This window comes from Emydura macquarii, unplaced genomic scaffold (genome assembly GCF_026122565.2).
Source record: "Emydura macquarii macquarii isolate MOO-44397 ecotype Brisbane River unplaced genomic scaffold, CSIRO-AGI_Emac_v2 contig_2846, whole genome shotgun sequence".
Classification (NCBI taxonomy): Eukaryota; Metazoa; Chordata; order Testudines; family Chelidae; genus Emydura; species Emydura macquarii.
Window position 1 is genome coordinate 1620037 of NW_027132983.1, and position 18345 is coordinate 1638381.

Sequence of the window (18345 nt, forward strand, 5' to 3'; positions counted from 1 at the left end):
ATTCAGTTTAAAGAGATGCTTGGACCAGGTTCAGAAGACAGGAAATGTGGAATCATAAGTCATCTTTAGCAATGGAAAATTGGCATGTCATACAATCGATCCCTTCTTCTGCTTAGGATCATAGAGCTACCAGGGACCATCTACACCAATATTCTGTCTCCAGCAGTGGCCAACTGCGTCAGAGGAAGCGGGAAAGCAGTTATTCAATAACCAGTTCACAGGGAAAATTGCTTTTGTTTTTTCTTGACCAAATTAGATATTGGCCCTGAAGCATGAAGGTTCCTAAACTATTTTAATCCAGTTATTTTATAACTCTCAGTAGTCTTGTTATCCCTACAAACGTCTAATCCTTTTTTTGAATCCTGATAAGCTGTTGGCCTCAGTGATAAACTGTGGAATTCATTGCCACAAGAGGAGTATGTGGTGAAGAATTTCACAAAGCGTTCCATAAAAGTATGCTAACCTTTTGTCAAGCCCCTCCTCCTTTAGTATTTGTAAGGTCTACTCAAAGGTGGTAAAATATCAATGTGTTCCAGCTCTGTTTCAGATTTCATTACAGAAGTTTTGTATCCAGATAGCTCCAGTCTGGAAGCTTCTCTGAAGTACTAGTATCCAAACTTCCCAAGGTCTGCAAAATTGGGCTCGGGGCAGAAGAGAAGCTGAAAAATGATAAAAGCAAACATCATTTATTTGCGGGTTTTTTTGTTTTTTTTTTAAACCTCAGAGCAGTTTGGATGAATGTTCAGGTCACTTCCCAGTATTGACTTGGCTTATTTTTTCATGCTTGCAAGATAAGGTGTTACAGAACTAATCCAAATTGATGTGACGCCAGTGTCCATTTTGGCATTACTTGACACTGCAGCTAAAAGTGAAACCTCGGAAAATGTTAAAACAAGTTTTTACATGACTTAAACATAAAGAAGGTCCAGCGATCCCATTTAGAGCTTCCAGTCCATGCCTGTTTGCTTTGACCCAGGATAACACAAACCAAAGGTGTCTGAATACAGTGTGTTCAAAACTCACCAGGTTTTTAGGTATTTTTGTTTGAAAAAGGAAATATAAAGTTTAATTTGGATAATGAAACTAGGTTGTATTTTTAAATATCTATAATTTCAGTTGCCCACATGGAATTACTTTGCTTGTTCCAGTCCAGTAGCTAGAGGACAAGTAGCTACTGAACCACACAGAAAAGCACGACAACACATGCCACTAATTGGCACCCTTTCTGGATGCTTCAGCAAAGAGGTCAAGAATTGAGAAGACTTGGAAGACCCATTAAGACTCTTTCAGCCAGAGAGGTGGTTCTTCCAGGTCAAGTTTGAAGTATGTTGTCAGGGTGATGTGGGAAGCTCAAACTGCTCTTACCTTTGTTCTGTGGGGAAAAGGGCTCAGACTCAAAGGCTGTGTCAAGCCAGAACTTAACCAATTAAGCTCACATAAAAATTATCAAACTATTCCTCTTAGCTCTTCAATAGCACTTTCCATTTTGTGTCCATGGCTCTTCTCAGGAAGATAACTGGAACCCTCTTTGCAGTATGGGACTGAGGAGACAGACTGAGGCTGTAGCTTGAGGTAAAAAATAATAAACAGTAAGTTAAAAAACATCGGCTTTTCCTATAGGATTTCAGGTTTGCTTTCCCTTCTTTCGCCCCTGTCTTTCAGCTTCACATAACACAAGCTAGTGACTTTTTAAGCTTTGCTGCTGAAAAAGGCTTCCCCTGGTTTCACGAAGTCCTAGGCCTCATGTGACTGGTGGATACAAAGATCCTTCCTCTCTGTAAAATAAAGGCAGGACTGGCAATCTCTGGCATAGGGCCTGGCCCTGTTAAATAGTGAGCACCCTTAGCATTCACTGAAGACAATTGGTGCTCAGCCCGGTGCAGGGTTGGGACCTTTATTACTATGAGATTTGCCAACCGGGAAGGAGAACTCTCTGTTCTACTTCTGAGCACTTCCAAACATTCCAGTTTCTTTGGCTGCTAATTTATACTTGGTTGTTTCTTTGTTTTTATTCTCTAAATCCCTGACCTGAAGCCCATTGAAGTCAATGCAAAGACTCCAATGAGCTCTGGATTAGGCCCTGTGTTTCTGGTTTGGGAGTTAAGGCAGAATTATGCTGGCCTATTTCTCTGCCCTTCATATGTAATTTGTTTCCAGTGTGTGTTCTCCAGAGTACCATGGTGTTTCTTGGGGGAACACACGCCCCAGGTGCGGGTCTTTGTTCTTTGGAGCCATAAAGAAGCTGTGTGAATATTAATGACCTGTGTAAATACATGTTTGTTTACAGAACTGTGGTTTAGCATTAGCAATTTAGGGGAGTGCAGTATTAATACCTCAGTAGCTCTGTGAGCATTATGAAAGGCGGGCTCTAATGAGGTCAGGTAGTGTGGGGCCGTGTACAGACCCCCTGGCCTGGGAATCAGGAGATCAGGGTTCTTTTCCTGCTTCTACCACTCTCCTGTTGTGTGACCTTCATCAAATCACTTCACCTTTTTCTGCTCCAGTTTCCTCTTGTAAAACAGGGGGTAAGGATACCTGGCTACCTCTGTAAAGTGCTTTGAGATGGATGGATGAAAAAGCACTACTGTATTCAAGAGCTTCATATATTGTGTAGACATTGCCTGTAATTCCTGTTACACTGAGTTATTAGTCAAACGTTGCCTAAAATGTTTATAAAACTAAATAAGCAGTAACAATAAATGCGTTTATTCTGGATTCATCTGCTTCTCAGGTGGTAGAATTCAAAAGTCTGACTGCCCCCACTTACCTCTGGGGGCACAGTCAACAGTGTAGTAGATGTTTAGGAGTGAGTATAACATACCTTTTGTACAGTACATGGGATCCTTAAGCGCCAAAGAGAATCCATTAGTGGAATGAAGTTCATAGAACCACTTAGCAAAAAACTCTCCCTGCTGTCCACAGCCCCAGGAGAATAAGTGCCATATTTTCTCCTCAATATTCTCAGTTGCCCCCTCCAATAAGGGTTTCTAATGTAATATCTGATAATAGTGTGATGACCTACACAATAAGTTTGCATGTCACCATGCAATGAAAATATCCGAATGTGATGCCTTTGTTCTTTATGTGTTGCTGAACATAGGGGGAGAAAAATCCCACATGTGAACTTTATTTCCAGTAAAATCATTGAGAGCAGCTCCACTGCCACAGGATCCCAGATGCTCCACCCAAAGGACCACACATGAACTAGATTGTTGGATGAATGGATGTTTGCTTGATAGGCATTCTCTGTGGAATGGGCTCAAGGGTCAGGTGTTCCCAGGGCCCTGCTGAGTGAAGTGCTCAGTTAAGATGGTCTGCAGGTGGTAGCTCCTGTAGATCATGCAGATTCTATTGTGATGGGGACCATCTAAGAATCTCTATAAATAGATTGAGTCAGATACTGCCCATTTGCCATAGAAGCTGGCTTCTAAGGGGAAAGAGTGAGCAGGTAGACCAAGTTTATATCTTATCTCTTTCCTCTTCTGCTGGTTCTCACAAAAGCAGCCTCACAGCCTTGCCCCTTGTGTATGGTCAGGTATTTTACCCTTTTTTACAGATGAGAAGGAACTGCTTATCCAAGGTGACACAGTGAATGGGTGGCAGGGCTGTGAAGAGGACCTAAGCACCCTTGACTCCTAGATAACTGTTCTAACCACTCTACTGAGGCTCATGAGCTCCTTTGAGTTGGTTACTTAAGAAAGGATTTGAACCTCTTTAAAGCTTTAGGGGTAAAATTTAAAACTGCTTTTTGACCTTTTTTTTTTTTTTTTTTTTTTTTTTTTTTTTTTTGGGCGGGGGGGATGGCTTTTTACAACAAATATTGTGTATGAACAATGGATGAGAGAACAACCTTCTACTTATTTTATATTCGCATCTAATGGCCCTAAGTGAGATCAGAGTCCTACTGTGCTAGGCATAGTACACACCGTGCGAGAGAGAGGAGCTTACAAGCATGCATCCTAATCTAGTGCCTTACCCACAAGACCAGCCATTTTAATTACTGCTCTTAGATCCGCTATGTCATCTGGGCCCAGAGTGTGGATAATGAGACTCTGCTCCATGTTATGATCATTGTAGGTGGTGTTTGTGCACTTCATTACCTTCCATCCCCAAAAATATGATCCTGGGTTTAACCAAACTTTCATTATCGGTCTGTTTGCTTGAAAGAGACTAACAAGGCTGACTGTTTTTCTCACTCAGGTGGACGATGGGGTCATGAGGAGGAGGGGGTAGGGACTGGCTGCACAGCAGTGAATTCTGCCTACGTTTCCTAGTGTGAATGTGAAAATTATTCTGCGCTAAGCAGCACATGCTGTTCCTGTTGTTGCAGCTTCCTAGCTGTAAGATGGAAACAACTGCAGCAGTGGCCTGGTACAGAGGCTAATCTAACTGCTACTACATCCCTGCTGCAAAGGCTACCTGGCCTTGGTTTGCTGGCAGTCTCATCTGGTTATCTTTATCAAAGTCCTAACCACAGGGACTTTACCCCTTTTGTGGGAGGAAATCACCGGGCGGCCATCTGTGTACCGCATACCTTGCTGCTGCTGCTGCCACCTCTTTCCTTGGATCCTCTGGTGATTAAATGAATTAGGGAGGATTAAATGGAGAAGGAATATGGTTGTACAATGGCAGGTCACTCATAAAGCAGCAATAAGGATTTGAGTTTTAGAAAAACAAGATAAAGAGGCAGAGGCAAGTGTAGTCCTCATAGGGCAGAATTAATTACTTGTCATTAATGTATGCAGCGTAGTTGTAGCTGTCGTTTTACATACAGTGATCACCAGCACAATCAGTATTGTTTTCTCATTCCCCCTGCAGTAGGCGTATTTCCTATTTTTGCAGTTTTGCCTTTATCCTGGAACATCTCTAACAAATGGTAAAAAGGGTAGATAAAATACTCATATTCACACTCTCATTCTACACTGGGACAGTTAATGAAACTGAAAGGTGGAAAATTCAGCCCGATCAAAGGAAAGCGTTTTGCACACAATGAGCTTGCAGAACTCATTGCCACAAGATGTCATTGTGGCTAACGGTTTAACATGATTTAAAAAGGGACTGGATGGATACATAATCTGGATAATGAGACAATCAAGAGTTGTAACAATCAATGTTAAAAACAAAGTAAGAGTACAGGGATAAAAGCTCGCTTGCTTCAGGGCATTAGTCAAATTCTGGCTAGTGGGAGTTAGGAAGAAACTTTCCCTAGCTGCACATGTGCAACCCACTGATCAGGGAGTCTTATGTACTTCCCCTCTGCCCCACTCCCCTCCATGCTTGAGGCATAGAGGATAGGAGTGTGTTTATTGCTCCAATCTACATTACCCAGTTTCTAAGTCAAGCTGTAGGAAAGCATGGTTTTAGTACTAGAGGACCCCTGTTCAATTCTTGTTCACACCCAGAATAACACTGATCACACACACACACACGCAGTACATCAGGGCTAATACCGCAGCTTAAACCTTAACACAATTTTCTACTGTGTGTGTGTATCATAGCACATTTTTAAGTGTTTGCAGCTTTATGTTACAACCACAGTTTTTCTAAACTTAGCAAAACATATACTCTTCCTTGGGAACCATTTATATGCCAAGTTTCAGGTTTCTGAGTTCTGCCAGTTTTCAGCTATTCCTCTTGTCCTCCACTACACACACACACACTTTTTTTTTTTTTTACACTAGGAAAATTGTATTTTTTTCCCACACATTCATAACATAAAACATCTGAGGAGGTTTTGCTCCAAAATCCAATATGGCTGAAACTAAGTGTGACAATTTTAAACTCAAAAAGTGAATGTTTCAAAATCTTATGGGCACTAGAACCAAGAGATTAAAATGTAAATTAGCTACAGCCTTCATTAACAGGCATCTACATCTGATATGTAGTGGAATTTGATGTGCCTTGTAAACCAATGAGAATTAATCATTAGTTGTTCAGTGTCCACGAAAGCCAAGTAGTCATTTTGGCCAGATCCTCAAAGCATTTAAGCTCCTACTTTCCACTGCACTGTTAGGTGCCTAAACACCTTTGAGGGTTTTCAAGAGTTCTCAGCCCAGGAGATGCTACTGATCTCTTTTGAGAACCTGGCCATAACTGTCGTCATGTGAGTTGCTGGGTGCTAAACACTGTGGAAAATCTGGCCCATATTTAGGTTTCCGGATGGTAGCTGAACTCTTAATAATTTGGCCCAACAAGCTCATTATATAGCAGAGGGCCCAGCCTGGGATGCTGAAGTCTATTTCATTGAGAGTTTGGAAAGCACTGATGCATGTACTTAATGTTAAATCCGTATTCTGCAGTGGGATTTAACTGCCCCGCCTAACTGTTTATCAGGATGTAGTGCTCTTCGCCCCAGCCGTATTTTCAAAGGAGACTAAGGTAGTTAGATGCCCAATTTCCTCGGTTTTTCAATGAGAGTTGGGTGCCCAGCTCCCTTTGACTCCTTTCCCAACCTATAGACTGATATTAGAGTGCAGTCTCTAGTCCTGGTTTTTAGATGAACATAACTTTCCTCTTTTGGCTTTTGATTAACTGTACCCAGGAATGGCTACCTCATCCATGGTACAGTCAATTTTTGAAGTCCAAAGTGAACTGGAATTAGGCCATTGAAATAGGACTTGCTGCTTCTGCTTATTGTTTATAGTGGAAAAAAATCTGTTGCTGTATTCTACACCACTGGGAATAGACTGACAGCTTGACTGCATGATACAAGAGAGACAAGGTGAGTGAGGTATTATCTTTAACGGGACCAACTTCTGTTGGTGAGAGAGAGAAGCTTTCACACTACACAGAGCTCTTCAGGTCTGGAAAAAGTACTCAGAGTGTACATGATGGGGGCACAAGTTGAGAGATATTGCTTCTGCAGTTTGCTATGTAACATTGACTTTGGAAATCCCAAAACTCCTGCTATCTTTGACATTAAATTGTTCTCTGCTGCTATTGTAGTGTGATTAGTACTTGTGAAGCTGCAGTGTGGGAATTTACTGTTATTTATTTGGCACGGAGAAGGATTTGAGCAATTATATAGCTAATCTTGATCATTAGGCCTGCTGCAATTAGATATGGATCTGAATAAAAGCTATGGGCCTGAATGGTCCCTAACTTTGGGGCTGTTCTTACCAACTTTCTTTTGGGACTTTACCTTCATAATGATCTAAATCCGGATCCTGGGTTGGAACAACCTCAGGCTTTGGAAAAGTTTGGACTCTGGCTTTGGATCTGAACTGTTACAGCTGAAGCCCCTCTAGTTCTTCATGTTTGAAAATGCTATACTTCCTGGCACCATATTGTAGATTTAAATTCTGGAAGGAATGACTCAGACCTTCATCCATGCCACTGGTGAGGTTCTTTGGGTTGCATCCCATCTGTTATGCATGAACATTGAAGATTCCATCCAATTTCCATAAAAGGAGAGCTTTTCTTAGCATCCTTCACCAAAACCCTCCATCTTATCCACTGTTTTGCAAAGTGCCTGGGGCTCAAAAATTTAACATCAACAAGTTGCAGTGTGTGTGTGCTGTTGTTTTAAAGATAGATTCAAAGCTCAAATAGTTTGAAATCTTGTGTCATTTCTAACAAGTGGTTATCTCAAAATTGGTATTGTCTTTAAATCTGAGATCGCCTCAACTAGGTAACTGCTTCAAATCCTAGAAAGTCTAAAACTGAGATCAGTCTCAAAGCAGAGATCATCTCAAACTGGAGACCATTTCAAATCCTTGGCCATTTAATTTTAAACATTCATAACTTAAAAACTAAATTGATTCTCTTCAGACTAGCCCTGTTTGGTAGATCTTGTTGAGTCTTACATTCCAAACAGAATATGAAGACTTTTTAAACATCTGTTTAAATGATAATTATTTATTGGTATTCTGGTGGTAGCACCCAGAAGACCCCATCAAGATCAAGGCCACATTATAATAGGCAGTGTACAAACACACAGTAAGATGATGATTTATTAGTTATTTGATAAAATATTTTTATATCAGTGTAGGTTAAGGCCTAAATAGAGTAGTGTAGTATACAGGGTATTCTATTTCTAAGAGAGGCTGATTGAAATGTTACTTCTACTTGTTTTTTAAAGCAAGCTTCAATTTAGATACAGGAGGCTTTTTTGTGGCATACTGTTAGTAAACTGACTTATTTGATTTGGCTTCTCTGTGGTCTGCCATCTGTCCCTTGCTAATTATATGCAGATTAAAAGTTGATCCTCCAGCTACTTATCTTAGGACCTCAAGCACAGCACCAGCCAATGTATATTTAATGCATCAGGAGGCCTGGGAACAACACCCTCTTCCCATCAGCCTGACTTAAAGATTAGTGGTAGTACCCGCAGTCATCACATCACTCTATTTCTACTTGTCAAATGTATTTCTGAATGCATAGGCTAGTTGTTTGGAGCTGCTGACGCTGAGCTAGACTTCTTCTGAAGCTGAGGCTGTCTGCTCGACTTGGCCAGGATTTATCATTAGAACCATAAGGGCTAGAAAGTTTGTTTGTTGCCTGCTTGCCAATTTGCCTGAATAGCTCATAGTGTAATCTCTTTTTTTCCTTAGTGGAAGGCAATGCCAAAAATAGCAAGCCAAGAATTTCTTCATGTTATTTCTGGGATTGCACCATGAACAGACATCAGAAGAAAGGAAAGAAAAGGAGGGAGAAAAGATTTAGTGCTAGGGTACAAGTTTTTTGTTTTTGTTCACTGGAGAGGCTACATCTCAGCTGCTTAGAGATTCTGATCTCCATCTACAACATGGGATTGCTCCAAAATTGGTACAGATACACACCTATGACAAGAGGAGGTTTTATCTGACTCAGGGAAACTGTCCGGAGAGTGAATGTACATTTGAGATGGGGAAAGTAAAGCAAACCACACACATGCTCTCCAGGCACTGAATGCTCACCATTAGTTTGAATGAGGCAACTTATGTCTCTGTTTTCTTTGGCGGTAGATGTACTCTGTATATTCCTGATATATGATATCCGTTCCAGGGGCCAGTTATGCCACCCTGGCTCACTCTGAGCAGTCCCTTACTCCATGAGTAGTCCCACTGCCATCAATGGAACTGTGTGTGTAGTAAAGTGCCAGCCATTGTGGCTAAAGGGGCCCCAGAGGAATCAGGATTGACAGCAGGAGCCCTTCTTTGTGGTAGGGCCCTTTTTCCATTGTTCAGTTTGTATTGTGAGAGATGTTCCTGCTTTGGTATGTGTGTGAGCTTGGAATGCTCAATGACAGGGAAGGGCACATCAGCTCACTCCTCATAATCTTTTCCCTCCATTTTTATTCTCCCATTACCTCCACCTCCCACTCAGTGTGATTCTTCCAGCATGAATCCCTAGGGTGAAGTCAAACTCACCACCACTGCAGAGTGCGAGAGCCTTCTTAAAGGATAAGGTGCGCGAGCACGACGTGACATTTCTTAACATACCCTGTGAATAAGAGTACAGATGGTGGGCCCAACTTTCCAACATGTGGCTCACTTAATAGGACACACAAATCCTCCATTTGGTTTCCTAGTCTTGTGAGAGCCTGTTTAATGTGCTGACATGAGCCTCAAAATATCGACTTGTGCTTCCTGTTTGAAAACTGGACCCACAGACCCTAGTAGGCCCTCACCATTGTAATGATTTGATAATGAATCGTATGGTAGTGAACTGGCTAACTTGTAGGAGTGTCACTGGTTAGAACCCCAATAGCTCAGCTGTGTGCCACCAGCCCTAGCCTGCTAACAGCTATGTTGTGTGGAGTTTTACAGAACAGCAGCATCAGAGTTATATTCCCACAGCCACTATGCAGTTCTTGGTGACGTTGACATGCAGCACAGTGCAAGTCCTACCTAGCCACAGACAAGTTACAAATATAGGAAAATAGGAGACCTATGCACAGGCTCTATAATACTTATTTGTATTACAGTAGCACCTGGGGGTTCCCTCTGAGTGTCAGACCCCCAGTGAGCTGGGTGCTGTACATATCCATAATGAGAGACGTTTGCCCAAAAGAGCTTGTGGTCTAAATAGACGAGATGGGGATGGGAGGGGACTTGCCCAAGATAACACAGAAGCTGAGCAGCAAGGCTGTGAAGAGAACCCAGGTTCTCCTAACTTCCAGGCCAGTGCCTTGTTTACTGGACCATCTACATAAGAGCAAACTGTCATCTTAAGGCCAGATTCTGCCAATTTACATTGAGTAGCACTTTTCTCAGTAATTAGTCCTACTATTTCAGTACAGCTAGCTGTAGAGTTGATCACTGATCAATGTGATTAAGGGGGCCAGAATCAGCTACTAATCCAATGGCTCAGTCATGGGTGCAGCTTGAGAAGTCCCCTATTTCAAAGGCCTCCTGGCCATTATAACCACAATGTCCTCCAGAAGATGAATGGTGTGTTTAAGATATCCACCTGACTCTTCCAACTGGTACACTTTTGTTTGATTTTTTTTTTTCTCCTCCCCCTTTGGTCTGGTATTTCAATTATTATGTGGAGATTTGCAGATCATTTTTAACAGCCTTGATGCCAACACAGCAGGCTTTAAAATTGCACTGAATTAATTATTACTACCTAGGAATTTTATTTAAAAAAAGTCAAAAACAGAAAATTATAATTGGGCCATCTGCCAATTGTACAGGAATAAAAGAGCCATAAGGCAGAGTGAGTCCCAAATATTAAATCCAGCAGGATTGTTTTATTAACCTACTGCAGTCAGACACATTCATGGCAGACCATTGAAGGGCTTCTATGTGACTAGATTAACAAAAATCTCTTTAACTTGGTTATTATGGAAACTTTTATTCTGCACAATGGAACAACTGCACAGTACAGAACAATGGGTCTCAGAGTGGGCCCAACGTTGAACAACTACTTTGTGTCCTTCAACATTGGTACGTTGGCTGGGATCAAATGAGCAGAAGATTACATAATTTGAGGGGTTGATATGGAACAACCCATTAGGAGGACAGAACACACTGGAGAGGATAAAGCCAGGGGGCTGCAGACAGCAAGGAGGGAATTTGAGGTGGGATTTTCCAGAGTGTGTCTGATTTAGGAGCACAGGTTCCAATGAAAGCAGATGAGACTCATGCTCTCAAATCACACTGGCGCTTTTGAAAACTCCATCTTTCCAACCTAAATCCATAGAAGGCCAGACCTTTCAATGAGCTCAGCTCCCATTTAGAAATCAATGGGAGTTGGTCTAGATCTCCAAAAGGCATTTAAGTGCATAACAGCTACATCCAGTAGCTCTCACTACTGTAACACTTCTGGCCAGACTATCAGCAGAGCTCAGGGGCCCTGTGTGCTGAGCTTTCTGGAAAATCTGACCACTGATTTGTGTCCCAAGTGGGAGCTGAGCTGTTCTGAAAATCTGGTCCCAACAGAGTCCTTCAAAAATTCTGACCATGAAATCCTAACCTAGGGACCAGCCTCTCGCACATGAAAAGCAGGGAAAGTTGGCAGGGGCAGAAGAGGGGTAAGACAGCCACATCCACTGTTTTAAAGCAAGTTTATTCTCTTTCTCCCTTTCATGTTGTCCCGATATTACATCATCATGTAGCCAATCAGTCTAGGGTGCTTCAGGGAAGGTGTGAGGTATCCATAGTACGATTCTTGTTTTAGGGGAAGGTCTGAGAGACGCTGGCATAAGGGAAGATTCTGTCCTGTGGGATAAAGCCATTCGCTGGGATGCATAGCTTAAATTCTCTGTTTTGGTTTGTTCCTTTGAAATATTTTAAGTGGGTTTAACAGAGCTGGTGAAGGGTGCCAGACTGAATGTCCTGGAGTCTGAAGTCCTTCCAGGCATGCACAGATAACACAGCAAGCTTCCACTCTATCACCCAGCCATAAAGTGCTTCAGCTGTGAGCTGGAAGGCATGTCTTGCTGGCTAGATATTGTAGTTTCATTTTCAATATTTAGCCCCACTGTTAAGAATGTCAGTATGGGGGGGGGGGTACCTGTGGTAGCTTTGATGATGTAGACATCTATGTCCACAAGGAAATGATATTTGCAACACATTCCATATTGGATGCTGTAAGCCATGAGACAGCAATGACTTTTAGTTACTGTCCACCTGGGCTATATTCACACCATTGATTTAGAGCTGAAAAGCTCCATGGCTTATTGCTAACTTCTGTTACCTCTGCATTTCAGGTTTTCCTCAAAGCTGGTTTGTTACAATCCTTGGGCCCCTTTTAAAAAAGAACATGTAAGAGAAATCTGCAGCAAGTGGTCTACAAATGAGCCAAGGTACATTATATGTTGTCATGTCCAAACGTAAACAGAGGTATCTTCAGTACAAGTACGTGGACCCAAAAGAGCTTCTAGAAAGGATTTCCCCTTTCAGATCTCTGCTTACCCAGCACAGACCAGAATCTGTTTCTCTAGCCAGACAGCTTAGTTTATAAGCTAATGCCTCATAGCTATGCTGCCTTTCCAACTCCTTAATATTAGATACTAGATAGATAACCACTGTATTAGAAACCTATGATGGCTAGCTATGTAATGAAGAAAAGAACACAGTCATATTGTCCTCCTCCAAGACCAGTGTGGAGTGTGTGTATGTGAATTTAGGAGACGGGCACATCTGGGTAGCTTTGTGTTCCATGGGGTTGGAATTTGATTTGTGAGCAGAAAGATAAGACTGTATGTGTGTAAGCCAAAAACTAAAGAATGACTTCCAGCTAGAAGTCCCTCACTTTATTAAGTTCCTCCTACAACACAGCCTCATCCACTCAGACATGGAGGACCAAGAGTTCCATGGAGATAAATTAAACTGATGGTGTTCTTCCCTCCTAGTCCTCAGAAAGATAACAGGTATGCTCTGTGGTAGCTATGGCAGCTGTAGGACTCATCACAAGTTCCCCCAATTCTACCCCCAGAACCAGGAGGAGAGGAAAGGATCAGACTTTCCCAACTTGCTAAGACTTCTGAAGATGAGTAAGTGTTAAGTGGTGTTGGTCCAAATCCGAAAGTCCTTACTCTGTTCTTACTCAGCTGTCCTTACTCAAGACACACTCCCATTGACTCAGTGGGAGTTTACCCTGAATAAGAACTGAGTCAAGACCTCATGATATTGCCAATTGTTTGTTTGTTTTTGCTCTGCTCTCAGGCCGCCACCAAAGAAGGGATCAGCATGGGTTGCTGCAAGCTAGAATTAACATTTCTCGTGGAGTATCTGAGATGGCAGAATTTTTAACTGGGGCTCTTGCCAGTGGAGGCCTCAGCATTTGATGTCTCTAGGAGAAAAGACACGTGGGGTAGCACGAATACTCAGTCTTATTTGAAGGCTGAGGCCAGGGATGTTATGTATTAACAACAATGACACAGACTCATAGGAAGCCAAGGGCCTGGTGCTCTTTCCTCTGTGTGGATAAAAACTTAGGTAGTGCCAGAGGCAGTATCCGCTTCAGAGAAGAACTTTCTAACTGGTAAAGTCATTTGAAATATATCAGACTGACACATGAGTCCACACGCCCATCACGTTGTCATTCATAATAGTCTCCTTCTGTTTATTGGTTGCTATTGAAGTTATTTTTATTTTAAGAAGGGTTTACTCCCTCACTGCCCATCTTCGCTTCCTGTTTGCTCTGATGGGAGGCTGTGCAGCTCAGTAGGACTGAGTCCAAGACTGGAAGTTAGGGACTGTGTCAGGTTGTATTTCTAGTTCTGTCGTATTTGAACCACCCTGCATCTCATTTCTTCCAGCTGGAAAACTGAGAACAATGTGTTCTTACCTACCTTGCAGGGGTGTTATATTAATGTTTGTTAGAGCTGGTTTAAAAATAGAATGGAAAAATAAGGACTTTCTAATTTTTTCCCCTTTTATCAAATCTCCGTAGAAATATTGTCCAGCTCTATAGCTGGCTGAAAAACATGGGGAGATTTTTTTGCCAAAATTTGTCAACATTTTTTCCAATTTTTTAAAAACTTTTTAGGATTTTAGAATTTTGCCAACAATTCAAAATGGTAAAAGGAAAAAAAAATTGACCTGCCCAAATGTTTGTGCAGTGCTCTGAAAATGGACAGCACACTGAAAATGTCAAGCATTATTATTCATCATTATTAATGGTGAATTTTTGACATCACAATCTCTATGCCACCTGACTCTTGTAAATTTAAGATTGAACTCACTGCTTGTTCCAATAGACGAATCAACTCATGTGAGAGGAAGAGCCAGAGAGAATAATAAAAGGATATAAAATGTCTTGGGTAACAGTAAATAAAACATGGGGACAATAGTGGCCATGTAAACTTCTTGTTCTGTAACATCATCTCACATCAGCTCCAGTGTGAGAAATGTCTCCCTTAGAAGCCAAGGGAGCTGAAGTAAACAGTCAGAGAAATTCCTGGGAGACTGGTGCTTTGGATGGAGTAGTTACTCTTCAGTCTTGCTGCTCTGTGATAGCAGTTGTTTCAAGAGCCCCCATCGCTGGCCCTTTTTGCAATTACGTTATCTCCTTTCTAAACATTCCTAGTGTTAACAAGCGTGTGTGTATTTGATGAGCGTCCAAGTTCATATCCCCTCTTGTGTTTAACCTTCACGTGCGGTGGCTGAGGTCAGGGAGCGAACTCTGTGTGTACCCGCCTCCAAGCACGTACACTGGCTCCTTCCTAGTAAAAACTAGGCAGCTGATTAGTATCAGGAGGCCAGTGTATAAGTGAATGGGGAGCAGTTATCGACGATAGGTTTGTGCTTCTGTGTTGTGAAATTACCCTGATTAAGTGGTCAGCACACATGATGTTTGTAAGTACAGCACACTCTGTCTCTCACAAGAATGCATGTTCTCTTGCTAGGATGAAGCATAAGGGACCCTGTTGTTGGATAGGTTAATAAATCGATTAAGAAATAGAGGGCCATATCGCAGTTTGTGATATGTCCCTATTCCACAGCATGAAGGGCATCTTTACAGCCTTGCCCACTCTGATGGGCAGGTGAGGGATTTCTCCATTGTAGAGGAGTCCCTATCTGTTACCCTTGGCAGGGATCTATTTCAGGCCCATGTGAGTTTGAGCAGCTGGGCCCATGGCTGGGGCCCTGGTGTGGCATGTGAGTGCTTGAGGGAGTCACCTCTGCTTTTCCACTTCTCCTCAGGTCTTTCAGCTCCATCTCTGTAAGAGTAGGTGACACCTACCTGATCCATGTTACTTGCTATATTCTTGACCTGTGCTGGAATGAGATCTGGAAAATGGCTGCTTTTAATCTTTGACCCCAAACACGTTAGTAAACTGACGGACGCCTTCCAAATACGGGCTGAAATACCCAAACCTCATGCCCAAGGTTAGGCTGCTCAATTCTTATTTAGATGCCTAAATATAAGTGGCCTGACTTTTAACAATGCTGAGAACCTGCAGTGTCCAGTGACTCCTGGGCATCCAGCACTGAAATCAGTGGTTCTCAACCTGCAGCCCGTGGGCCACGGACAACCCAATCAGCACACAGCGGCAGCCCATGTGACATTCTCAGGGCCATACGGGGAGTCTTGAATGTGGCCCACAATTGTAAAGTGGTTGAGAACCACTGACTTAAATAGACATGGTCTGTTTTATCGTTTTGAGGTGCCTAAATATGGATTGACAAGCCTGACTCAGGTTTGACCCATTTCGGCCACCAAAGATCCGGACAGACCCAGACCCAAAGGAGTTGTCCGAGAGCTGAGGAGCTAATCTGGACTCTTCTCTAGTTGAAACTTGACAAAATTGGTGCTTTCCCATAGATTTCAACACCATATGTCTTTATTTACTTCCATGTTATGTATGGATATTTTACTGTGTGTTAATACTCAAAACACTGTATTTTGTGCTAATGAGTTCCAGTACTTATTGTAATGAGCAGAATGGAACTGCATAAAGTGCTAAAAGAATAATGATTTTCACACTAGAGAAGCAGACTGATGAGGACAAGTTCTGCTTAACCTAATGAGCTCCTGGAGCAGAAGATATTTTAGTGCACTACAGTGAGGGTAAGAGAATATTTGAGTTTTCTGGTGACTGACACCCACTTAAAGTGCAAAGTGATGGGAAACAGGAAAGTGTTAGCAAATCAAAGCCAAGCTGCAGCAGATGAATTTTCAACATGATGCCTTTACTCTCAATAGCTTCTACATCCAGGGATAGAGAGAGAGAGTATTTGGATGTGCTAAGAAACATGCTGAAGGTCTGAACTGACTTCCTACTTTCTGCCTTGCACTCAGGGCAAAGTTGTGCTTACACAATTGAGACCTGACTCTCATTGTACGCAGGCGATTTTACACAGCTCTGGCAGTGTAACTGGAGCGCAGAATGGGATTTTTAAGGCCCTTTGCACTGCTAGAGCACTGAAAAGTGGCCTCTCTGTCCCAGTTCAGCGCAGTATTAAATCACATGCTTCAATTCATTCCTGTTCATCAAAGCACTTACGCACATGCTTCGCTTTAAACCAACGGGATTTACACGTGAACTTAAAATCAAGCATGTGTTTTATGAATCTAGGTCATAAGACCCAAACTTGTTCTTGCTGAAGTCAGTGAGAGTTTTGCCTTTGATTGCAATGAGAGCAGGATCAGGCCCTTAAACACCAGCCAGGGAGGGCTCCAGCACAGAAATGCATACGTTGCTTCCCTCTTCCCACATACGTGCTGCTATTCTGCTTTTTGGTCTGCTCTTTCCCAGTGAGGGGAAAATATTAAATACTGCTCTACGTAGCATCATCTTGAACTGCTGCATCGAGCAATAAAGGAAATGTAGGGTTCATGATTTCAAAACTGGCTGCCAAAACCTGGCTAAGCAGGGAAAATGGAGAATGGCGTGGCTTCTGGGGTGAGCCGACGTGGCCATGTGTGTGCAGAGTAGGTGGCTATTGTGTGATTTGTATTTGTTTTATGCAGCACATCTCTCACCCGTGACTTGCTAAGTGCCTGTTTCTTTGCTGCCTTGCCCCGTCGGTGCAGTCACTGACACCTTTGCAAAGTCAGGACGGCAGAGTTTTACAACCATCTCCATGGATGCTAATGACCAGACAAGACAGTGAAGAATCAGCCCCTAGGTCATTTTAAAGCTGGCACTGCATGGCTGTGTTAAGACCAAGTCTTGGTTCTGTGAGCCCAGTCCAAGTCAAAGAACTTTGCCTGTCAACGCTACATAATGGCGGTGGGATGGAGGCTCCAGGGCTCTTACACAGGCACTGCTGTTAGTGCTGGACTCAGCTCGCAGCTTCTCTCTGTGTGGGTCTGTCCTTGAGGCTCCACTGGCTGTGCCCTCTGCGTGCCATTACTGTCTCAATTTAAGTCTCTCCAGCATGGGGCTCCGGACACAGAGTCCCTTTGATACCTCTCCTCTCCCCTCCCCTCCCATTTCTGCTGCATTTGGCATCTTATGGGCCTATGTCAGAGGATTTGCCCCTCCATTAATTGATTAGTCTATTACCTGTAAGAGAATTGGACAGAAATTTCAGATTGTCCAAAGTGGCCGTAAATTGGAGGCCTGGCTAGTACCCACTGTTGGGAATTAAACCAATTAAAAAGTACACAAAGGTTCACTATTCAAACAGAGAGAAGTGCAGTGGCTAGTTGGTGCCACTCAGATTCTGCTGGCTGTGGTACAGATTGGGTGCCTTTGAGAAGGCAATGTGTTATGTTTTTAATAACTCATTTTTGCTGTCTGCAAGTGGTACTAGATGGCCAATAAATTACACAGCTTTTGCCTGTGGGTTGTAATAGCAACTTGATAGCAAGAGAATTTTTTTTTAACTTTTATTTGTTAGTCCTAGAAATCCCAGCAAATCACCTTTATAGCTTCAGAGAGACATCACACACTATTTGTTGTGTCCCAAGTTTCTGGGAACCTCTTAATCAAAGCACTGAGGCTCAGTAGTGAGGTAACTATGAGCCTCATCTTCTATGCTGGACTGGACGGGTATGCATACAGCACTGATCAAATTCCTGTCGCAGCTCAGTGTCAAATCTGGGAAGGAGGCTCTGGGAGAGAGACTCTTCTGTGGTGGTTTCAAAGTGCTGGTTGTATATCTGGAGGAGCTCGAGTGTCCCTGGTGTGTTATACATCTTAGTATAACAGTTGATGCTGCTCCCGATCTCTCTCATGGCTCATAAATAATCCAGAAGGTTAACACCCGAAGACTTTCCATCTAGCTGGGATTTCCCAAAAAGCAGCTGAAGAGAGCTGGGTATGGCAGAGAACAAATAGCTATTGGGGGAGGAGGGTGCAAGGGTACCATCTCCTCCCATCCCCCAATCAAACATGCAATTTTCAGCACCTGGGTAGAATATTTCTCTTCTCTGAGAGCTCCTTCACAGCCTGACACCAGATCCTGAGCATGGAGCCGTGTGTGGCTGCTCAGCCCCTGGTGCAGATTGTCACTCTGAAAG

The 18345-nt window shown here is 42.7% G+C and overlaps 1 long non-coding RNA gene across 1 annotated transcript in view; it reads left to right on the top strand.

The window, feature by feature from the left end:
- LOC137166392 (uncharacterized) overlaps positions 1–18345 on the top strand; it is a 97413-nt gene that overhangs the window by 34572 nt on the left and 44496 nt on the right. The window contains exon 2 of the long non-coding RNA XR_010923683.1: positions 12137–12232. This is a non-coding gene — a long non-coding RNA (uncharacterized lncRNA). The remainder of the gene's footprint in view (positions 1–12136; positions 12233–18345) is intronic.